The following is a 6,496-nucleotide window of genomic DNA, read 5'->3' on the forward strand; positions in this document are numbered from 1 at the left end:
ATCTCTTGGTTTGAAGAGCATTGTCCTTGAAGCAGAATAAAAATAAATAATGCAACAGTTTTGAGAGGTTTTTACAAGGCATAAATTTCCTACCCATTTCTACAGAGGTTCCTGAGTTAGGACAGACCTTGGCACACTGTCACTGCTCAGAGGGAACTGCCCACTGCACTTGTGTGGGAGACTCACAGACCTCAGGAAATGGTGGGAATTTGCTGGAGAAAAACACCAATGCAGCTGCTGCCAAGAACAGTCCAGGAAACACAGGCACTGCTGACCTGTTACTGTTAAAATAAAGAAATAAATGGGGCTCAGAGACAAAATAGAATCAGAATCCTGCATTCTAAAGATGACCCACAGGCACCAAGGCATGTCAGTACATCAGTCTGTGCAGATAATCTGCACAACATGGGGGCATTTGGGTGTTGTTCACACTCAAAACTCCAGAAATCGTGTTGGATTTCTCTACCCATAATATTCTAAAAAGAACACAATTAAATAAACATTTCCCAGTGCACAGCCACGGTGATGTTATTAAATTCCTGTTTGAAGAAACTCTGCACTGCTGGAATACAGAATATTCCGTGCTCTCCTTTTGTAGTGAAGGTTTAATATTTAGAATGCCAAGAAGGAAAAAATCTCCCCCCCCAGTCCAAGAGCAGCAGACCTGCTGCCACTCCCTCCCCAGCTGCCTGGTCTTTCTAGAACCCTATTTCCCATTCCCTTTCCCACTTTGGTGGCACAGTCGGTAACAACCAGCAGAAAAGAATATGAGATCTTTACAGATTTTTCCAGACTGATAAATACCAGTTTCTACTTGTGGCTTAAAATAAATACTGTTATTAGAAAAAAAAAAAAGTGTTGGAGTTTCAGAGCCATTCTTCCATTAACAGTCCTAAAAGTTACCAGGCTGTGTATTTTGTTAGTCACATTAAAAACTGTGGAACACTCAAGTCACTTCAAACATTTTAGTTTCTCTTCATTCCCTGTTCCAAATAGTCCTAGAAATAAGTGTCTAAATTATACATGTCATTTGCAATGCAGCAATCTCCTTTCATCCCCATAATGAGCAAGAACATTCTTCTCTGTAAACCATGAAATGTTTTAGTTCCTTATGTAAGGCATGAGTCACTGCGAGCTCCGAATGCAGAGCTGCCTTTCTGGGCAAACTAATGTATTAAAGAGAGGAAACAAAATATACAAAATTAACTCTGATTTGCTTTTAGCACAAAATGTGAATTATTAATCACTCGAGTTACACTTGTGGAAGGTAGGCTGCTATGGTATGGCATGGAAAAGAATTTGGGGGGAAAAAGTCCAGCACTGGGAATCCAGAAATGTGAGGTTTGCTCTTAGGTCTTGGGCAGGGTGTGTAACTTTTGCTGTGTGTGGTGTAAAAGGTTTTTGCTTTTACAGCTGCAGCACGTAGAGAGACAAGATCAGAAAATCTCAGTATAAAGTATTGAAACCTGGTGGTTTGGGTGATAAAAATCCCAGGAGAAAATAGGGACTGGCAAGAGAAAGATTTAGGAGTGAGATAAGCAGATTTGGTGGTGGTGACATTAGAAAGGTGAGAGGGGAATCCAGCTAATTTCCAGTCAGGTCCTCATTCCTTCCTCCCATAATCAGACTTATGAGGATTTATAAAGTGCAAATGCTTGGAAGGAGTGGAAAGCACTTTTCAGTGCTTTGTACGCAGTGAGGCCACGAGCAGCAGATAATAATTTCAGCTCAGAACCTACACTCAGCTTTCCGGGGATCTCAGCACACATTCCAAGGCTGGAATTCCAGCTGGTTGCAGTAGCACACACAGTGTCCCCCTCTGAGTGCACTGGGATGATCTGGCTCTGCATGGGGAGCACATGAAGCCCTACTAGGGCTGTAAATCCAACCCTTATTTTATCAGTTCTGGTGAGCCCAGTTGTTGTCACAACCTGGTGGGTTCAAGGCATTGAAAGTTGGAGAGGAGAAACTGCTCTGTTCCAACTTCTGCAGGGACTCAGGAGCCAGAACACAGGGAATCACAGCTGTGGGGATTCACTTCACCTCCCTCCATGTGCACTGATGCACAAAGTGAGACCAGTCTGCTCCTTTCCTCACTGCACTCAGGGAGTTCTCACTCCATGTCTGCACCAACCCCAAGGGCAGAGGAACGTGAGTTCTGAATACTCCTGGTCCATATTTCCTTAAGGAGCCTTTGAGACAGGGCTGGTGCTCCCAAAGTAACAGGACTGAAGGGTATTTCAAAATGCAAGTTGTCTTAATAGCAAATACCAAATGTGATGAAACAAATTAGAGAACCTCCCACATTCCTCCTCTGTGTTTGCCTCTCCTGATACTTGGTCTGAGGACGTGACCTACACCAGACCCTGGGTCTGAATCCACTTCTTCACATGTGATAACACCCAGGACAGCAGAAATACCCCTCTGAGGTTTAAGCTGTTCACCATGGGGGTGCCGAGATCTTTCTCCAGAGTGTGTGTTGAGCACAGAGGAGATGAAGAGGGGGAGTTGTGCTGTCAGTCCCTCCCTGGCCTGGGGGCACCCATGAGGAGCTTTAGTTGAAATGAGAACTTACAACGTGCTGTGGAAAAAAGGTAATGCAAGTAACCCAACGCAGGTAAACACAGCTGTTTGTCTTCCTTTAATGCAGGTGATCAAAGTGTGGTTTTACCTGTCCTATAAAGGGTAGGAATAGATGGCTACTCTTGTCTAAATCCATGGTAAGGATACTACAGGATTAAGTCTCTCTCTCACATACCTTCCAGGGCAAACTGCAGCTGCACAGGTGGTTTGCTCAGTTCAGTGATTTCACTCTGAGGAGGATCTGACCCATCCAAACAAAGGGAAAAAACCTCTTTCAAATATTAAGTGACATCAGGAACCTTATGAAATTCAGCAAGGACAAAACCTGCCCTCGGGAAGGACTAAACCCTCAATGCTGGGACTGACCTCAGGCTGCCCAGAGCCCCAGCCCCTGCTCTGTGCAGGAGGCTTGGCTGCAGACCTCTTGGTGTCCCTTCCAGCCTGAGATATCCAACAGCCAAGTCTGACTCGTTGTCTCACCCTCCTGTTTGCCCGTGCAGTGAAATCCCCACCCAGGTTGCCCTTTCCAAATCTCAGTGCCCAGTTAGTGAGGGGGGCAGGGACTCACCTGGAGCCTCGGCTCAGCTCTGGGAATGATGAAAGGTCTGCTAATAGCTAATGATTTTTTGTCTGCATCAAAACAAAAGATGTGGCAACACTGCCCTCACATCCAAAAGTGAAACAAAACAAATGGCATTATTCTGGTGTAAAAACAAGCCTAAGTTGGCTTTTCTAAGAAAACTCAGAGGCAATTTTATCTTATGGCATCACAGACACCATTCTGCCTTTTGTTTCTTATTGATGCTACTCTGCCTCACTTGCCAGATCACCAACAGTGCTCAGTGTGCTCTCTTACCATGGTTTATCACACCTAAATAGTGACATTAGACATTAGCTAATCATTGTGAACTGCCCATTTCCCTGCGTTTCTCCGAGTCACATTCTTACCAAAATCCTCTGGAAGGGCAAGTCTCCAAAATCAAATCAAATTTCTAAAATCATTATAGAAAGTTTTTTAAAACCTCAGAATAGTCTTCTCCTTTGCAAATGAAGCGGGAATTTTGTTTCTCTGAGGTCATGTGGGGGCAAGAGCACCAGGCATCCAGCAATAGTCCTCTGTTCCCTGTCTGAGTCACACATGATGAGTGTTTCTCCTTTTCCCACAACTGTTTCTGTTCATAGTTGTTACAGTGAAAACTTTGCAATTTCTAGCTTTTTTCTCTCGTCTTCCTTTCTTCCCCTGTAGCATTGTTAAAGAAAAGCTCAAGCCTGACAGCAGGTAGGATCAAACAGTCTGGGAGCATAATGAAGTCCTTGTTTTGCCACTGAACTAAAAAAAAAAAGTAGCCCTGCAACTGCCACGTGTGAGCTTGTGCCTTCTGCCCTTCCAGGATGAGCAATATCAGCATGACTTTTTAAAGCCAGGACTAACACACAGTGATCCTCAGGCCCAGCAGAATAAACCCAGCATCTCTGGCCACTCTTCTTGGAGCAGCAGCTGTTTATTTTTAACCTGGACCGTTGTCACAGTGAATTCCTCAAAATCCCAAAGGCTAATTTGCTTTTCATAACTATGCAATAAAAAAATAAAAAACAAAACTCAAAAAAAAAATCCAAAAAACCCCCAACAACACAAAAAGAGACAACCAAGAAATTTATTATTTCTTCGGAGAGTTTTGACCTTTTATTCATGTATATTTTTCAAATCCAGCCTTCCACTGTTTATGCCCCAAGCCAGAATGTCACAAGGCATCTCAGCACAGAGCAGAGCCACAAAGACAAGCAGGGGTAAGGCAAGGAGAGCAGGGGGAAGGGGGTGAGAATCACCAACGGGGGGATCAAGGTAATGGGCCTCCTAATCTTGTCTGTTGAAACACTGGGATGGACAGAATTACTTTCCTCCCTTTCCCCAAACCTTCTGAAACAAGTAACATCCACCCTCCTGACACCCGTCAGGATGAAAGAGTAACAGGACTTAACAGCCCACGGAAGGACAGGAGGGTGGAGTGGAGCCAGAACTTTATCTCCCCAAGCACTAAAGAGCTGGATCAAAATCTGAACATCACAAGTGAGTCCTTGGCTGTCTGATGGATTGTTCTGAACTCCAAGCTGCAGCAATTCCTGCTGTTGTCAGGATGACTCAGGATGGATCAGCCCATGGCACTGACACCCCTTGACTCAGCATCCCTGCACTGCTCAGTGAGATTTCTGGTCCTGCTGATGCAACACTGTTTGGCCTTGATGCCAGTCTTTGGATTTGTGAGATCCCAGATGCCTCCAGGACATTGTAATCCATGGGATGTGCCAACAGACTGCAAAGAAAAACCAAAGCTGTCTCCTCCTTCATTCTTTGCACTGGTACCATCATTTCCTTCCAGGAAGGAAAAGCAGGGAATTGAGAAGGAAATATGTGCTGTTCTTCAAATGCTGTGCTGGAGCTGGCCCTGCTGAACTGCTGCTCTCTGGTTGGTAAGTGAAGTACCCAACCCTGACTGTGCATCCAATCTCCTGGAGGGAACTGCCCTCAGCCCAGAGCAGCACTGACCCTGCAGCTCCCTGTGTCTCTCAGAGCTGACACACATCCCAGGCAAGGGAAGAAAGAAAATCCCCGGTTGATAAAGACAGAAAACCAGACTCCAGATGTACCCAAGAACAAATTTTACTTAGTCAAAGTCCAGGCAGAAATTTTCCCTGGACTTTAGCAGACCACAGCTCTTTCAGCAAAAAACATGAGGTAATAGTGCCCTAAATGACAGTAATTCCCTCCTCCTAACATGATCCCAAGAGTTGTACAATTAAAATAATCTATTTTTCTAAGAGTTCATTTCATACAGAGGTGTCAGGGAGGTTTTTTTTTATTTAAGCAAAACTAACTCTCATCTTTTTTCTGTTTTACCCCCCTTCAGTAAGAGCAATATTTCTAATAGGCTGAAATAATGACTGACTGAGTAGTCCATAAGTAAAGGGAAGTGGAACAGAGTATGCAAACCCTGCTCATACTGCTGTGTTCCAACCTGATACAATGGGGAAAGATCTGAAAAGGCAAAGTAAGTGCTCGTGGTAGCTTGGAAATCTATGCAAAGGCAGGAGGATCTTGGCCCTGTGACACCAATAAATTTTGCCTGCATTGAGGATTTAGTTAAGTCCCCCTGACACCCACAGAGCAGCTGCTCTGATACCTGGGTTAGTGCAGTCAGACCACTTGATTCTCTCAGACATTGCCCACAATTTGCCCCTCAGAACATTCCCTCCTTTTCTGTTCCCGTGCAAAGTGCAGTGACTGCTGCAGAACAGGGGATTCCTCGGGAGTGAAATCCAGAAACATCTCCCAAACAAGGCAGGCCATTAGACCATGGGCTAGTTTTCTAGTTTAGGAAATTCAGACCCAATGACAATGTAAGGACCACACCTGTCTTGCTTTAAAGGCACCCAGAGACTACTAAACATCCTGCGAGTCCAAATATGTGAAAAATGCCCAGCAAAGGGGAGTGGAAATGCCAGGCTGGATTCAAGACCCTCCTTTTGTTTTTAAAGACTCTTAAATGGAGCTTGAAATCTGGGAAGAAACACTGCTGAGGCTGCATTTCATGGGAGTGTATTAGTGGTTAGCATGCGGCACTCTCACCACTGCGACCCAGGTTTGAATCCCAGTCCCCCCGGGCAGATGGAGCCCGTTAGCCCTGTGAGGCCATCCATCTATGAGAAGGACACTCTAAACAAACCTACGTCCTGAGGACCTCACTGCCATTGTCCAAGCTTGCTTGGTCCCGGCAGATGAACCTTAGGATTAAAGGGTGGGCTCAGTTCAGCACAGGCTGTGTCTCACCTAAAAAATCCATTGCGCAGGCTGGAAAGGTAAAAGACCTTTCCCAAAATCTTCGCTCGTGAAGACTGGCCATTATTATTTTATTTA

This window comes from Neopelma chrysocephalum, unplaced genomic scaffold, assembly GCF_003984885.1.
Source record: "Neopelma chrysocephalum unplaced genomic scaffold, ASM398488v2 Primary Assembly neopelma1_336b, whole genome shotgun sequence".
In the NCBI taxonomy this organism is placed as follows: domain Eukaryota; kingdom Metazoa; phylum Chordata; class Aves; order Passeriformes; family Pipridae; genus Neopelma; species Neopelma chrysocephalum.